The following is a 15,126-nucleotide window of genomic DNA, read 5'->3' on the forward strand; positions in this document are numbered from 1 at the left end:
CAGTGCCAGTCTATGCCTCGGTGCTGACGGCCCTCACTTCTGGGCGACCTGACACAGAACAAGAGGTCTTGTCCCTGCTTCCTCCTTGGGGAAGCCCCCAGGTCCTTCCCCTCTCTCTGCAGAAACTGGGGCAGTCCACGCCCCTGATAAGTGGACGGATACAGGCGTGTGCACACATGCACACACTCACGAGGGCCCGCCCCTCGCTAGAGGGTCTCGCCTCATTGCTCCCAAGTAGCAGAGAAGCCCCATCGCCCAGTCGGCCAGCCTCTGGCTCTGGCCCAGCGAGACCCAGGGTGGGTTCAGAGCGAGGGAGGAGGGGCCCGCGAGGCGGGAGGCTCCCAGGGGTGGAGGAGCACCCAGGCTCCAGGATGGCGGAGGAGAGGCGGGGAGGGCAGGGAGGGCGAGGAGTGGAGGGAAGCAGAGAGCCAGGCAGGAGTGTGGAAAGGCCCGGGTGAGGGGGAGGGCGCTGTCCGCAGCCTCCGGAGATCAATTAACTGATAAATATTTGATTAGAACCTTCGCTAACTTACATCTTGCCAGTGCCCCCTCTCCCCCACCTCCTCCGAGGCTCTAGGAAAGGGGGGCTGCTCTCCTGTCTGCTTCCTCCCACCCCACCCCCCCAACGACCCTCCCCAGTGCCCTCCTCTCTGGTCCTGTCCTGGCAGAGGGACAGCTGCCAATCTCTCCCTCTGCAGGGCTCCCGCGCTGGAGCCCAGAGCCCAAGACTGTCAGGGGAACCCGCGACACGGTGAGGGTAGAGGGAGGTGTGTTTGGGGTCCTAAGCGCCAGGGTCTGGAGGGGTCAGGGGCGGGCAGGAGGCAGCTGAGGGGCGGGGACCTCGAGCGACCCTTGTGGTATCCTGAAGTCAGCGCATCTGAGTGCATGGTGCTGTCTACCCTGCAGATGTGACCTCATCGAATCTCCTCCAACCTACCAAGTGGACAATGTGTCCCTATTTCCCAGCCAATAAAGTTGAGGTACAGGGGCCTGTATGGCATGGGCCGCCAGCTCCTAAACCTGGCTCCCCGCTCCTCGTGCAGAACTGTAGCCCTTCCTGGGGGGTCTAGAGGGAGGTGAGGTTCCACAGCCCAGTGAGAGCCAGGACCCTGGAGAGCACCTGGAGAGCTCTGATCCCCGCCCCTTAGCCACCGACTGGCCCCAGGTCACTGTTTACCCACTCTGAGTACATTTCCCATCTGCAGTGATCATCTCCGCTGTGTCAGTGGGTCCTGGGTAGTTCTCGACACCCCTGCCCTGCATCTCCTCCATGCCCATGCATAACGGGCTATGGTTCCATGAGTGGCCTTTTCCTTGGCTGCACAACCCGTACCTGCGATGCACCCCAGGGCAACGAAACTTCACAACCAAACTTTCCCACGAGGTTTGGAAGTGCAGTCCATGCTGAGAGCCCCAAGAGCAGACCTGGATGGAACAGCAGCGGGTGTCAGGTCTACCCTGAGAGGGAGTCCAGGTGCCCTGCACTCAGAGGTTTGCATAGTGCTTGTCACTTTCCTTTTCTTCCTTCTTCTCAGGTCTGTTGGGGCCACAACAAAGGGCCGGGCTTGAGGGAGTGAGCTGAGCAGAGTCCCCCTGCCAGGCCAGGTCTCATGGCTTCAGATGATTTGAGCAGTTTGTGAACGAGTGTGGCTCCCCAGGGATTGTGAATTCCCTCACTCACCCATTGCCACATCCCTGCACTCAGCACAACACTCTGCTGCACTTGGAAGGGTTTCAGCGCACGCTGGATGGGTGGATGGCAGGATGGGTGGGTGGGTGGAAGGATGGGTGGGTGGATGGATAAATGAAAAGACAGGTGGAAAGATGCCTGGCTGGATAAAAAGATGGCTGGATGGATATGAAAGAATTGATGGTTGGATGGATGAATGAAAGGATTGACAGACAGAGGGGTGGATGTGTGTATAGATGGATGGATAAAAAGATGGATGGAAAGATGGATGGAGAATGGATGGATGAAAGGGGAATGGATGAGTAGATGGACAGATGAGTTAAAAGCTTAAAGACCATGGCCAAGTCATTTATTCCCACCCCCTCTGCAAACCTTTCTCTCTCTCCTGTCGTTACACTTGCCTGGCAAATGGATAAGATCAGCCCTGCCCATTCCACTTCGTGGCCCACACTCTGGGAAAAAGTACAAAATCAGCCCGATTTCCTTAGATCACTGTCCTCTGCATGGATCTGCCACTCACTCTTGGGACCACTTCCCTCTTCCTCCCCAACACTCCCACCCCACTCCAATGTTCTCATTCTTGGCAATGACCGTGCTTTTTATTTCCCATGGAGATGGAAGGCCATGTCACCTTCCTGCCCCTTGTCCCACCCCTGGCCTTCCCTCCCATCTCTGCTCCCATCTCTGCCCGGTCACTTCCATGCACACGTGTCCAGTCCTTCTCACCAGCATGTGCTCACAGCTCTGGCAATTCGCTGACTGGCTCCCATTGTAGGGAAAGAAAACCCTCCTTGACCACTCAGCTCTGTCAGCTACAAACCCCATGCACTGCTTCCCTACAGAGCAAAGGCTCTTGAATGAGTCACCTAGACCTGAAGCCTAAACTCCTTTATTCCCGTTTCCTCGTCATCCCACCCCCAGCTGACTCTGCCAGGCACCATTCCCTGAAACTACCCCGGGCAAGGTTCCCACCTCCACCATGGTGACCATCTAAGGGTGAGCTCCCAGTCCTCATCTGACCTGACCCTCGGCAGCATGCAATGTGTGGACCCTTCATCTCTCTCCAGACACGCGCTCTTTTTTTTCTTGGTTCTGACTCACCACTCTCTTCATTGCCATGAAGGGTTTCTGGCCCAAGAGGAACTGACCACTCTAAGTCAACAGTAATGATGGCTGGAAGGCAGTAAGTTCTAGAGATCAAAGTTCGCTCATCTGGCAAAGAGGAACTGAGGGCCACAGACACAAGAAGGTAGACCAATACAAGAAGAGGCGTGATGTCAGGGGAGGGTGTGTGGTTGGCCACGAAGGTGGGGCGAGGGCTCGGTCCTCTGGTTTCCAGAGTCTGGGGATGAGTTTGGAATATTTATTCCCCTGCTCTCTCCCTGGGAGGCTGTCTCTGGCTGGATCTCTCCCGGGCCAGAGGGGATCCAGACTTGAGGGAGGGGCCTCTCCAGGAGCCTCCAATCTTCTTGGTTGTATTGCTGCTTCCTCCTTAGGCCTGAGGTGGTAACAGCTCTGTCACTGTCAGTCTGGGGTCCTGCACTGTTCCTGGGGGTCCCCCCAGCCCATCCTACAGCTGTTGCTGTTGTTGAGTCGCTCAGTTGTGTCCAACTCTTTGCGACCCCATGGACAGCAGCACGCCAGGCCTCCTTGTCCATCACCAACTCCTGGAGTTTGCTCAAACTCGAGTCCATTGAATCGGTGATGCCATCCAACCATCTCATCCTCTGTCGTCCCCTTCTCCTCCTGCCTTCAATCCTTCCCAGCATCTTGGTCTTTTCTAATGAGTCGGCTCTTTGTATCAGGTAGCCAAAGTATTGGAGCTTCGTCTTCAGCATCAGTCCTTCCAATGAATATTCAGGGTTGACTTCCTTTAGGATTGACTGGTTTGATCTCCTTGCAGTTCAAGGGATCCTCAAGAGTCCTCTCCAATACCACAGTTCAAAACCATCAATTCTTCAGTGCTCAGCCTTCTTTATGGTCCAGCTCTCCTCCAGACACCTCTGCAAAGTCTCCTTGTAAATAAACTCACATTATCCTAGAGTCAGTGAGCTACTCGCTCCCTGCTGGGTCCTGATGACACGGTGGTATGGGATGGAAGGGCTTGTCCAGCCCCAGGAATGGGCAGTGAGGGGCTCTGACCAGGGAGAGCCCAGCCAGCCTCTCAGGGAGGCCTGCAGGTAAAGGCCTTGTCTCTGCTCCTGCACCTTGGGTAGGCCTGCTTTTGGCACCAGACCCTGAGTGCAGACTCGATGCCTCCATTTCTAGGTGACCCTGGGCACAGCCTAACCTCTTAGCCTGTGGAAAGGGGACAGGGACTCATCTGCCTGGAGGCAGGGGCTGGGCAGGAGGGCCCTTCATCTTTAAGATCTACAGTTAAGACTCCCCCAAGTGTCTCTGCCCACCTCACCGGCCCAGTGGAAATCTGTACACTCAGGCCTTGGCCAGTGAGCTCCGGTCTTCCGGGGGGAGGGTCCCCTCTGTGTGAGATGTGCTGGGCAGGATGTTCAGGGAGCAGGGTGCTGGGGGCAGGGAAGAGCTGAAGCGGCCGCAGACAGAGGCCCTCCCAGCACAGTCCCCTGGCGGCTCTCTCTGCTCCCAGCCCCTCCACGACAATTAGGCTAATTGCCTCCCAGACTCCTCACCCCGGGAGGGAGGGCGCCTTGGGCCTGGTCCGCAGGCCAGGCTGCAGAAGGAAGGCAGGCTGGCGGCAAAGGCTGGGCACCGCGCCATCTCTCCACCACCTCTGGGCAAAGCCGGCTTCCAGACAGGGAGGAGGAGGGGAGGAGGGCAGAACCACCGGCTTCAAGGGCCAGATGGGTAGGTGTGTGATCTGCCTGTCCCACTCTGGACACGGTTCACCTGTCCTGAGAGGAGAGGGGACCCCCTCCACCACCTTCGCAGCCACGCCCCCCTAATGCCAATCTTTACCCAGGTCACTGGCATCAGTTGAGCCTCTGCTGCCTGGCACCAGGGACACACAGGAGGTGCTCAGGCTGGACTGATGCTGTGCCTGTGTGCAGGGCACCACCCATGTTTCCAGGACAGCGGGGACAGATGTCGCCTCCCTAAGTCAGGAGCAGGGGCCAAGCCTGAGCCTTCACGCTGTGTGGGACGATTCACAGGACCAGGAGAATGGGACAGTTTCCAGAAGAGGATGGTGCAGAGGACCCCCGTGAGCATCTCTGGGTCATTCTCGAGGACTCCCCGGTGCCCATCAGCGTCAGAAGAGGAGGCAGCTGACTTAGGGGCTGACTGTTGGCAGGCAGGACATGTGGGTTCAAGTTCCCAGTGATGGTTAAGCCAGGGCACCTCAGGTGTCTGACCTCCCAGCCTGGGAGCAGGAATGTCCTGCCCTCCCCATCCCAGGGCATGCACGTGTGAGGCGGTGCCCCAAACCTCTGAACACTGAGGAGTCTGCATCCGGAGCAAACCCGAGACTCCTTCAATCCCCGAGCCTTAGATGGGAGGTGACCACGGGTGACACCCAACCCGGCCATCCGGACAGTGACTCTCATCTCTGTGCCCTCACCGGCACCCGCCCGACTCTGCCCGAGCGAGCCCAGCGATGCACGTTCACCAGCGTGGAGGCTCCTTCCCTCCCAGAGCAGCTCTGCCAGATGCTCTTCCACGGGCAGAGCTGAAACCTGCCTTCTGGAAACTTCCACCACGTGCCCACATGGCTGCAGCCTGTGGACTCGTCTGCCCCTTGCTGACCCTCCGAGGACATGAAGAATCCACAACACTGTACCCACTTTGGTTGCTCCTTGGTGCAGCTCCAGGAACATGTGGGATGGCTGTCCCCCTTTTACAGGTGAGGAAACGTCGGTTTGTGGTTCCATGCGAATCTGAATCCAGGCTGCATTCTGCTCGTCTCCATGACCACCGCACCTTTCCCAGTCGGGGAGGGGGGCTCGGTCAACACCCACCTGCTCAGAGGGAGGGTCCCTCTGTCCCTGGCTGCCCCGGGTAGGCTGGTTAGGGAGCAGAGGGATGGCATTTTCTGGAGCAAGAGGGCTGCCTGCGATCACGTGATGGTAGCGGTGGGGAGGATGGGGGCTCACAGAGGGGAAAGGGCTGGGGTCAGGGGGGAAGACGAGGAGCAGGAGAGAAAGGGGGTGTTACTAGACTAACACATTTGGTTGTCTTCTTGGAGGTGATGTCCGTATTCTATTTTCTTAACGTGCTGGTCACAGGGAGGTGAGGTTTTGGGGAGAAAGAGAAGATGAGATTATTGAAGAGGAACGAAGATGAAGCTGGGACACGCGATGATATTAAGGGAAGGGGCAAGAGACCCCTGGCCCTTGTGTAGGCTGGCCCACGCATCATGGCCTGTCATGTTCCTGCTGCCAGGCTTGGGTGAGTTTGGTTGATTCCAGCAAGTACTCCCACTGTGACTTAAGACAACCCGGGCAGGAATAAAACACATCCTCTAACTTTCTCCAAGGAGGGTGGATCCTGGCCCTGCTCACAGACCCAGGACCACTTTGATCCCGGAGAGGGACCTCCGAGATGGAGAATGTTCTGGCCACTAGGATGAGAAGGAGTTGGCCCTGGTGAGGACCAGCTGGTGAGTGCAGGCAGGGTTGGTGTTCTCAAGTCTGTGCCAGCGGAGTCTGTGAGCGTGAACCTGCTGGCTGAATAGACACCCAGCACCCACTAGGTACACGTTCTGGGTGCTGGGGTGAGCCAGCCAGCACAGGGCCCTGCCTCCGGGAGCGGACACCCTGGGGAGGCCCCATGAGCGTCAGCTAAATCCGAAGCAGGCGACATGACTTTTGGGGGACAAGCAATTAACTCCGCCACGGTGTTTGGTTCAGGCTGATATTCCAATTTCCTAGGGGGCCAACTGACAGCAGGGGCCGGGTTCGGCAAGTCTGTTGCCTCCGAGTGTCTCCTGCGTGACTCATGGAAGGGGCTTCCCACTCCTGGGGGGGGAGGGGACTCGTTCTCCCAGGAGCATCAGTGCTAAAATAAATAAGACACAATCGAGGTTTCCAGGACCTGCCAAGACCCAGAGCAAAAGCAAGAGCGGGTCCAGGATTCAGCGGAGGCTGTCTGGGCTGGAGGTCACCCGCGGGAGGGTGGCGGGAGTGGGGCTCCAGGACAGCACGCGGTCTGGCCATGCTCCCTCACTTCCCTCTTGCCTTGGTCTCACTTGCTTTCACAATCCAGAAATAGGCCACCTCCACGGCTCATGGGCTCCTGACCCCGCCAGGCAGGAATGGAGGCCCCTCCCAGCCCAGGCACCGGAGGAAAGTCCTGGCTCATGAAGGGAGAGTCCTAGAAACCCAGCCCCACCTCCATGCGAGACCTCTCTTGTTCCCTTCCAGCCCACCACCCGAGAGGCACAGCAGGGATTTCTCCCTCTTGGAATCTCATGCCTCTTCCCTTCTAAGAGCTCTTTAAGATGTCATCCCAGTGGCGTGCAGGGTGGGCGGATCCCTGCAGGTCAGTATACGTCAAGGCAGAGACTTTGGGGCATGGTCTTGGCAAGCAGGGGTGCTGGTAGAGATGCTTCAGGACAGAGCGGAGTGGCAGTCACGGTGCCAGGGAACCTGAGTGGGAAGGGCATCGCCTGAGCCCACTGGAACATTCCAGAACCTCGGTAGTGGAGAGTGGAGACTCCCGGGGACAAGGGCTCACCACTGAGTCCCCAGCACCCAACACAGCCCCGGCATAGAGCAGGTGCTCAGTACATCTTGAGTAACGCTGACGAATGCAGGAGGGACAGCCATGGGTCACTTGGAGAGCCCACCACTGTGTAAAGCAATAAAAAGGCATTGCTTCACATAATCGTTCAACAGCCTGTGAACTGGCCTTCTCCACCGAGGAGAGAAACAGAGAAGGAAGTCACTCGCTCAGGAGCACACAGCGGCATGTGGCAGACCCAGACCTGCCTAACTCTGGAACCAGCAGACACGGCATGACAGCTATGGACTCTTGTAGCTGGACTCTTGTCCACAGCTGTGGACTCTTGTCCGTAGGAGCAGAAGAGGGCGGTCCCTCCATCCACTGTCCCCAAGACCCCAGGGCTCTGTCGAGCAGGCTGACCCAGCCTCATGGAATTCCTTCTAACCCAGCAACCAACCAGGGTTTCCTGAGCTCGCAGGTGCCCACCCCTGGCCTGATGCCTTCCTCCAGCATTCAGAGGACAGGCCGACCTGGCGATCCGCTCCCCCCAACCAGAGGGGGTTGGAGTGCTGTGCTGGTGAGTGTCAGACAAGGGTTCTGTTGGGGGGAAAAGTCCTGCGTCGTGGTGGTTGCCTATTTCCATGGTATGAATGCTCCCCCCTCCGCTGATTTCAAGCTGCCAGCTTGGAGTCCCTGAGCAAGGAGCCGGGAAGGGATGCACACAATTCAGGGCTCGGAGGAAGGACTTGGCAGGCCCCTGGGGAGGGGGGCGCCAGCCCCAGCCGGGTTCCAGTTCACCCTTCCTCGTCCAGGCGACTGGAGGTCGGGTTAAAGGCGGCGATGCAGGCGGTAGGCGTGAAGGGGGCTCTGAGGGGGGCTGGGGTGGGGCTACCCTGGGGTGGAGGGGAGACCAGGGGCCCCCGGCAGGTACCAGGGGGGGCTTGAGGGCAGGGAGAAGCGGAGGCTCCAAGGCCAGGGCTGAGAATCCACCTGAGCGGTGGCCCTCCCTGCCCCATCCAGTCCATTCTGTCCCTGCAGCTAGTTCAGTATCCTCTGTTAAGTTAGGGCTGTTGGAAGGCCTGTCACACCCTGTACTGCTTTACTCAGGACCCGCGGGGTGGGTGGCGAGTTCTCCAGCCTTTGGCTTTCCCCCCTTCCTCCCCACCTTCTCCGTGGGGTGTCTGGCACAGCGGATACTCCAGGGAATACTGGGTGCATTGCGTGTCTGTCCCCACCGCTGAGACCTCAAGGGACATCAGGGGAAATCCAGGCAGAACCCCCAGAAGTGAGCCCCAAGGACTCAAGTTTATAATCTGATGCTGTGGCCCGTGTTTGGCCGTTCCTGGTGGTGATGAGGCGCGGGCCTGGCTGGGTTCCCACCGCTCCTGACCCCTTCCCTCCAGCATCCCAGGTCTCCTCCACCTTATGTCTCCTCTTCCTCTGGTCCACAGACCCTCATTTCCCAGAAGGGCCTCAGGCCCCTCCTGCCTTGGCGGCTGCTGAGTGGCTGGTGGGCCGGGTCACCCTGGCAAACAGCAAGTCCTGATTGCAGAGCCCTGCTCTCCACGTGGAGCACACGTGGGCCCGAGCCCACTTAGTCCGCAGCACCGAGGCCAGTCTCCCGACACGGCTCTCCGGGGCGCCTTGGGCACCTTGCCCGCTGCCCAGGCTTCACACAGGGGAGGCCGAGCCCGGCCACATTCTGGCTCATCTCCCTGCCGGCGGCCCGGTTTCTGCATCTGCACTGTGAACCGGACAGAGCTGACCCAGAGCTGCCATGGCTCCAGAACAACGCGCACCGATTCAGCGTTGTGCCCGGAAGCAGCGTGGTCATGCTCTGCCTGTGCGCTGTGCCACTTCCTTCTCTTGGGGGAAGAACTCAGAGCACCTGCGATCCTGGACAGGAAAACACCCTGCCTCTCCATCTTACCGTCCGCCAACTGGAATGTCAGCACCCACAAAAGTCACTGCAAACCCAGGGCGTGAGTAGCGCCCGCGACCCCGTCTCAAACAGAAACCGTAGGTCCTTCCTACTGTGCTACGCTTGCTCTCATCCCAACTCCAAAACTAGGGTGTGAGCAGACCACCCCTCCCAAATGGTCCTTTCACACATTTGTAAAGAAGCCACAGATTACGACTTCAGCTGTCTTCTCTCTTTGGGTAAGTGTATTCCCATAAAATGGTTTCTTTTATAATCCTGATGTATTTTATGCATTTAAGACCATTTTTTGAGAAGGAATCCATGTGCCTCAACGGATGCTAAAAGGGTTTAAGGCACAAGAAAGAGTAAGACCCTCCACCTGGAAGACCCCAGGCACTTCCCCAATCTATCGACTGGGATGTCACCCCCATGCCCCAGAATGGAGCCCCACCACCTGCCAGAGCCTACCGCTGTTTCTCAGCCCAGACTCAGTCCCTTCCTGAATTAAGTTGGGCCCAGATCTCAGCCGAAAAGCCCCAGGGGAGGGGGCGGATTTTCGCACGATTAAGCCGTAATTCCCTCCAAGCTCACTGCATACAAATCGTAAATAACGTGGCCCCATAAATCCCCCTCTCCCATCAGCTTCACCTCCACTGCTCTCTGCCTTGCCGGGGGAAATCAGCGAGGAGCCGGCAGCTGCTGTCTGGCTGAAGGGCCCAGGAAGGCAGGTGTGGGGTGGGGGCCCTTGTCAAGCACGAGGCTGCTGGCCAAGCAGGGACCCCAGGGGCTGGGTCTCTGCAAAATGGGGTGGGACCAGAACACGACTGGGGGTCCACTGGGGAGTCCAGGGAGCTGGGGCCGGTCACTGCCCCTCAATGAGCAGGGGTCCTCACCCCATTTCACAAATTCCCTTGGGTGCTGCCGGCCCTGGATCTGTAACTCACTGTGTGTGTGTGTCTGTGTGTGTCCACACATGTGTGTATCCAGCTTGTGTCTGCATGTGTGTCCACACATGTGTGTATATCCACACGTGTGTGCGTGTTCACAAGTGTCCACACCTGTGTATCCACGCTTGTGTGCGTGTCCACGCATGTGTGTATCCAGCTTCTGTATGTGTCCACACACGTGTGTATCCACACATGTGCATGTGTTCACATGTCCACACGTGTGTACCCACGCTTGTGTGTCTGTGTCCACGCTTGTTCACAGTGTGTATGTGTATCCACACTTGTGTGCATACGTGTGTATCCACACTTGTGTGTGTCCACACATGTGTGCAGGTGCCATGAAGAACCAGCAGCTCTGGGGTACATGGGGCTGCGGTTAACTGGAAGTGGCGGCTGTCCAGGGACGTGGGAGCGGTGGGGGCGGAACCGCTCGGCCCACCGGGTGCCCGATGGGCTCGTCTGCGGAGCCTGGCGGCCCCTCCCACGGGGGCCCTGGGAAGGCAGCAACGGCTGCCCCGCTGCCCCCAAGCAGTGCAAGAGCCCCCAGCACCTTTCAGCCGCTGCTCACGGCTTCCTGACAAAAAAGCGTCAGGAGCACTGGGAAGAGACACTCTTAGCTCCTTGAGGTGAGGGAGGGGCTTGGGGAAAGCAGCCTCCTCTGGGCCAGGGACCCTCTTCAAACCAGGTGGGAAGAGACAGCCAAGAGGGCCGGGAGGCTGCGTGCTGGCCCCAGGGCGTGCTGTGTCTGGGGACAAGCCCACCCACCTGCCTCCCCCACCTCACAGAGGAGCGCAGTGAGCCTCCTGGGGGCTGGCCTGAGGCCACGCAGGGAGGGCTCAGACCCCAGCAGGGGCAACCCAAGGCTCTGCTCTCACCCTTGGAGCCCACGTGCCTCTGGCAGGAGGAGGAGCCCACCGTGGTCTCGTACCGCTGCCCACAGGAGCCCCGGGCGAGGCCAGCGGGAAGCACGGGCAGCTGAGCCATCTGCCCGGGCCCTGGGGGCCGCGGGGGTCAAGGCACTGAGACACCTGTAAGCTACCAAAGGCAAGGATGGAGGGAGAAGCCAGAGGAGGCTGTCAGGGAAGCCTTACGGAGGAGGGAGACGGCAAGAGGGGAGGGTCCCTAAGGAGGACCCAGGCCCAGCCTGCCAACCACAGTTACTCGCCAACTCCTAGCAGCACCCACCGAGGCTCCCACACAACTCCTTCTGTCCCCTGCCTTCACCGATCCATTCGCTCGGTCAATAACTGCTTGCTGAGCACCTCCTAAGTTTGCTAGCAGCTCCCATGTCTGGAGATATCAAAGTGAAAAACACCGCCCCAGTGCTGTCTTTGTGCAGAGAGTCTCTGCTGTGACCCAGGGCTCTTCCCTCCTCCAACCCTCCCGCCCTGGAAGTGTTCAGACACCTCCTCTGGGAAGGCTTCCAGGCTATTCGCATCCCCTGTGATCTCCATTTTGCTCAGTCCCTCCTCTAGCCTTCTCTGGGGTGCTGAGACGCCACCGTGAACTTGTAAGAGGGCGAGCACACGTGGCATCTTCATGTACACCGAGAGAGAGGACCAGCGGACCTCCAAGGTCCTCCTTCTCCATGGGATGGAGAGGGACTTCCCTCTTGAGGACAAAGCTACAGGACAGCGTCAAGGTGACACCACAAGGAGGGGTGCCACAGAGAACCACTCATTCCGGCCACAAACATCAGACAGTAGCCTGCAGGCCACTCTCCCATGAGGATCCAGTGCAGCGGCCTCTGCACTCCCAGGATGAGCCACCCACCCCCCCATGCAGTCACATCGTACATGTTTCCTGCATATTCATTCATTAAAGAATATTAGCATGATGAATGGCCCATGGTTTCACTTAGCAAATGGAACAGGATATTAAGCACGGTGCCCAGGACATGACGTGGGCAGGCAGGGGTGGGAAGGGTGGATGGTGGTGGCGGCACCCACCCTTGGGTGTAGCCCAGCGTCTGTGCCCTCCAGCCTCAGGTCCCCGATGTCTGCCCACCCCCCGCTGCCCCCTACCACAGGCATACCACGGCGCGCTTCTCCTAGTTTCCGTGAGCCCTGGGAAGGCAGACTCAAATGAAAACTCACAAAATGCCATTAGGAAGGTAAATTTCCTGGCAACAAAGATTACATAACACATCCCACAGTCAAACACCCCTCAAGGGATCCAGGTTGAGAAGTGAATTCATTCGTCGGTTGGGCGGTCCTTCTTTCGTGGGGACGTTTGTGAGTTCAGGACAGTGGCTCCGGGACAGGGGACTTAATGGGGACAGAGCTCACGCCTGGTCACGTGTGGCCACACATGGCGGGTGTCCGTAGCCCTTCAGCCCCGAGTCTGTACACAGCAAGGTCCTCGGGCCTTCCTGACCTGCCAACTCAGAATGCGTGACTCAGGGGAACAGCTGCTACTGATCACAAGCCACAACAGCCCTGGGAAGACGTCCTGAGTTTGAGCCCAACCTGCTGGGCTTGGGACCTGGGCTGGGGTCAGAGGCGTGAACTGATGCTTATGGAGCCAAAGGAGCTTCCATCTAGGGGCCAAGTGGCAGCCTCAGCTGGTACCCAGGTTCGGCTGGAGGGACTGTTCTTTCCAGGGACTGCAAGACCTTGGGGTCCTGGTGACCAGGACCTGGGGAGGGGCACACCCACCCCCGGCCTGGGCTGGGAGACCACCTGCTTAGGCTCATCACGGGACAGTGGCCAGGGGTGGATGCCCGTGGCACCAGAACAGAAGGTGGGTCTGGAAGAGAAGCCAGAGGATGACGCAGGATGGGCACTCGCTGCTGCGTCTGGGGGACGAGCCACCCAGGGCAGCCCCCAGGGACTGGGACAGGGCTGGCGGCGGGAGCAGAGATTGTGGCTGGTGCCTGGGCTCTGGAGGCCCTGCTGAGAATTACATGCGTGTCCGTGTTTGAGCCTGCCGATGGCAAGGTGGGGACACTCAAGCACATCCTGAGAGCCCTGACGCCCCGAGGTCAGCAACCATGTGGTCTAGAATCCAGGCCCCTGGGGGGCGGCACGTTCCTTCACCCGTGTGTACCTCCGAGCACCTGCCCTGCCCACAGCCCTGAGACAGGGCTCCCCAGGCAGCCAGGGAGATGGAGGCAGCACACCAGGCGCTGGACCAGCGAGGAGGGGCAGGCGCGGGGTGGGGCGCCCCCAGGAGCTCATCTCTGGCAGGAAGGAGCCGGATCACCTGAGGAGCTGCTCTTTGTCTATGCAGCCCTGGCCACCACCTCTCCTTCTCAGAAACCTGCCCTGATCTTCCCCCGTGTCCGTCCCAGGATCACCTTGGTGCTGGAAGTGGAGCCTGTGCTCTGCTCACACAGGGGCCTAGGCACCTGAACCCCCAGACTCACAGAAGGCCCCCTCAACACAGGAGTAGCGCTTCCAACAGGAGTGTCCAGGCAAAGGGCTGGGCCCCTCATTACTGGCCTCACCCAGAAGGATGCTCCCCGTACAGGGGCCCTGGGGGAGGGGTCCCGGGTGCTCTGTCCCCACCCATTCTTCCTTTCTTTCTGTTTAATTTTCGCTGTGCAGGGTCTTTTTCATGGTGCAGGGGCTTCTCCAGTTGTGGCGCGTGGGCTTACACCCCGACCAGGAACCAAACCCGTGTCCCCTGTATTGGAAGACGGATTCTTAAGCACTGAACCAGCAGGGAAGTCCCGTCCCTATCCGTTCCTCACGGGGTCTCTGTGGGGCCATCCGCTTGTCACTTCCCAGGATGGGGTGGGCCTGGCATCCAGGCCCTGTGACGGAGGCAGACCCCCTGCCTCCAGACTGGACACGTTGAAAACCTGCTGAGAGCTGTGGGCTCAAGGGTTCCATACTCTCTCAGCCTCCGAGCTGGTTGGCGCGAACGTCTCCATGTCAAACCCGGGTACCTCCTGCAGCACTGCCCAGCTCCTCCGCTTTGCTCCTTTCCAAACAGGACATTTTCCTCCTAAAAATGTGGACACGTCCAGGGCCAGGAGCAGCCTGCTCCCCGGGACCCGCGGGTCCCTGCTCCTGTGTCCCTCTCCCGGCTCCTGCTGCCCCACAGACGCGATGCTGCCGTCACACCACCACGTCTGCTCTGCCCAGAGCCCCCTCCTCAGCTCACGCCGGACAGCCCCGGCCTTGCCCACCCACCCACGCCGTCCACACACCTGGGAAGGCCCCTCCCCTGCCTCTCCCTGCTGGGGGCCTTCTTGGCACAGTGGTGGCAGCTCACTGCACCCCTGTACCGGGAAGGGCTGGAACTTGGGGAGGAAGGAGGACAAGGTGGGAGGTGAGCCCCCCGGCTTCCAGACCTCACTTGCACTGAGGAGCCGGGTCCAATCTGTGCCATCGTGACCAAACCTAGGCCTCAGGCTCGGTCCCCTGGGGCAGCCCGACCCGGCACCCCCTGGGCTGCAAGAGGTGGGGAAGGTGCCCAGGAGCCCGGGAAGATGACTGGGAGCCTGGTGGAACCCGCAGGACCATGGTCTGAGGGTGGCACCCTCTGGTGGGTCCCTAAACATGCAGTGAAGATCACAGGTGTTGGGGTGATGGCCCACCAGACGGGCAAGCCCTCATACAGCCTGTCCTGGGCAGGGGCCATTCTCCCCACAGCCTTAAACCGCAAGTGGACAATTCTCTAAACACACCTGAAAGGATCCTCCCAGGGGCCCAGAGATGGCGCTGGGTGGTCCCGGGTGAAGCACACCCAGCAACAGGTCTCAGCTCACCTGTCAGGTCTCCTCCAGGTGTACCAGCCTCCTCTCCCCCCTCGTCCACGGGCGTGAACTCTGACACACATCCACACTCACACACGTGTTCCTGGGCACACAAGCTCACATGCATCATTGCCCGTGCTCACACACACTTGGTTCACATGCCACGCATGCACCCCATCCCCCAAGTGCGTTCACACATCCCATCCCCCAAGTGCGTTCACACATCCCA

The sequence above is a fragment of the Muntiacus reevesi genome, chromosome 18, assembly GCF_963930625.1.
Source record: "Muntiacus reevesi chromosome 18, mMunRee1.1, whole genome shotgun sequence".
Classification (NCBI taxonomy): domain Eukaryota; kingdom Metazoa; phylum Chordata; class Mammalia; order Artiodactyla; family Cervidae; genus Muntiacus; species Muntiacus reevesi.